We start from the raw sequence: 2,713 nt of genomic DNA on the forward strand, positions 1-2,713 counted from the left end.
CCGCCAACCCCCACGTGGGAGCCAGCACCGCCAAGGTGACCGGCGTACAGACACCAGAACCTCCATCCGCTCCACCTCCATCTACTCCACCTGCATCTACTCCACCTCCATCTACTCCACCTCCATCTACTCCACCTGCATCCACTCCACCTGCATCTACTCCACCTGCATATACTCCACCTGCATCTACTCCACCTGCATCTACTCCACCTCCTGCACCTCCATCTACTCCACCTCCATCCACTCCACCTCCATCCGCTCCACCTCCATCTACTCCACCTCCATCTACTCCACCTCCATCTACTCCACCTGCGTCTACTCCATCTCCATCTACTCCACCTCCATCCACTCCACCTCCATCTACTCCACCTGCATCTACTCCACCTGCATCTACTCCACCTCCATCTACTCCACCTCCATCCGCTCCACCTGCATCTACTCCATCTACTCCACCTCCATCTACTCCACCTGCATCTACTCCATCTCCATCTACTCCACCTCCATCCACTCCACCTCCATCTACTCCACCTGCATCTACTCCACCTGCATCTACTCCACCTCCATCTACTCCACCTCCATCCGCTCCACCTGCATCTACTCCACCTGCATCTACTCCACCTCCATCCACTCCACCTCCATCTACTCCACCTCCATCTACTCCACCTCCATCCGCTCCACCTCCATCCGCTCCACCTCCATCTACTCCACCTGCATCTACTCCACCTGCATCTACTCCACCTCCATCTACTCCACCTCCTGCACCTCCATCTACTCCACCTCCATCTACTCCACCTCCATCCACTCCACCTCCATCCACTCCACCTCCATCCACTCCACCTCCATCTACTCCAGCTCCATCTACTGCACCTCCATCTACTCCATCTACTCCACCTCCATCTACTCCACCTGCATCTACTCCACCTGCATCCACTCCACCTCCATCTACTCCACCTCCATCCACTCCACCTCCATCTACTCTACCTCCATCTACTCCACCTCCTGCACCTCTATCGACTCCACCTCCATCCACTCCACCTCCATCTACTTCACCTCCATCCACTCCACCTTCATCCACTCCACCTCCTGCACCTCCATCCACTCCACCTCCATCTACTCCACCTCCATCCACTCCACCTCCATCCACTCCACCTCCTGCACCTCCATCCACTCCACCTCCATCTACTCCACCTCCATCCACCCCACCTCCTGCACCTCCATCTACTCCACCTCGTCCAACCCCCATCACCTGCACCACCACCCCCACCCTCCTCCTTCCCCATGTTCCTCCCCCCTCCTGCACCGTTCCTGCACCACGGCATCAATTCAAAGGTCGAAGTTCATCCGTCGCTGTAACAGTGACGGGGATTATCTGAACGGCACCCGGGCCTCCCCTAGGTCGACCCGGCCTCAAACGTGCGGAGGGGGGGCTCCTGGTGGTTCCCCGCCGGTTTGCGCCGTCGCCCGGCCACCCCCCGCCGGCATCCCGCCGGTTGCGGTGCTCTCAAGCGCCGCCGCTCGCACCGTCGGTGCCCACGCATCCCTGGTGGCGGTGGCGGCGGCGGCGGCGACGGTGACGACGGTGTTGGTGATTGTGGCGACGGGGATGACCACGGCCGCCGCCGCCGTTGCTGCTTCTACGAGCCGTCCTGAAATACGCCCTCGTCTGTAACGACGTCGCCGCACTCGACCGCTCCTTCAACATCGCCGCACAAGTGAACCGCTCAGCACAGCTCTGTGGTGGTGGTGATGATGGTGGTGATGATGGTGGTGGTGGTGATGATGGTGGTGGTGGTGGTTATGGTGGTGGTGGTTATGGTGATGGTGGTTATGATGGTGGTGGTGGTTATGGTGGTGGTGGTTATGATGGTGGTGGTTATGGTGGTGGTTATGGTGGTGGTGGTTATGATGGTGGTGGTGGTTATGATGGCGGTGGTGGTGATGATGGTGGTGGTGGTTATGATGGTGGTGGTGGTAGTTATGATGGTGGTGGTGGTTATGATGGTAGTGATGATGGTGGTGGTGGTTATGATGGTGGTGGTGGTTATGATGGTGGTGGTGGTTATGATGGTGGTGGTGGTTATGGTGGTGGTGGTGATGATGATGGTGGTGGTGGTCATGATGGTGGTGGTGGTTATGGTGGTGATGGTGGTTATGATGGTGGTGGTGGTGGTGGTTATGATGGTGGTGGTGGTTATGATGGAGGTGGTGGTCATGATGGTGGTGGTGGTTATGATGGTGGTTATGATGGTGGTGGTGGTTATGGTGGTGGTGGTTATGATGGTGGTGGTTATGATGGTGGTGGTTATGATGATGGTGGTGGTGGTTATCATGGTGGTGGTGGTTATGGTGGTGGTTATGATGGTGGTGGTGGTTATGATGATGGTGGTGGTTATGGTGGTGGTGGTTATGATGGTGGTGGTGGTGGTTATGATGGTGGTGGTGGTCATGATGGTGGTGGTGGTGGTTATGGTGGTGGTGGTGGTTATGGTGGTGGTTATGATGGTGGTGGTGGTTATAATGGTGGTGGTGGTTATGATGGTGGTGGTCATGGTGGTGGTGGTGGTTATGATGGTGGTGGTGGTTATCATGTGAGTTGTATTAGCACTCCACTGAGATTGACGTTCCACAGTGATTTATAATAAAGGCTGTTACAAGTTCTACCCGCCTCGTGATTTACAATTCCATTTACGTATGAAGAAGGTGCGCAGATCCG

This window comes from Petromyzon marinus, unplaced genomic scaffold (genome assembly GCF_048934315.1).
Source record: "Petromyzon marinus isolate PM22_M1 ecotype Great Lakes invasive population unplaced genomic scaffold, UKy_Petmar_22M1.pri1.0 PM_G_Scaffold_109, whole genome shotgun sequence".
In the NCBI taxonomy this organism is placed as follows: Eukaryota; Metazoa; Chordata; class Hyperoartia; order Petromyzontiformes; family Petromyzontidae; genus Petromyzon; species Petromyzon marinus.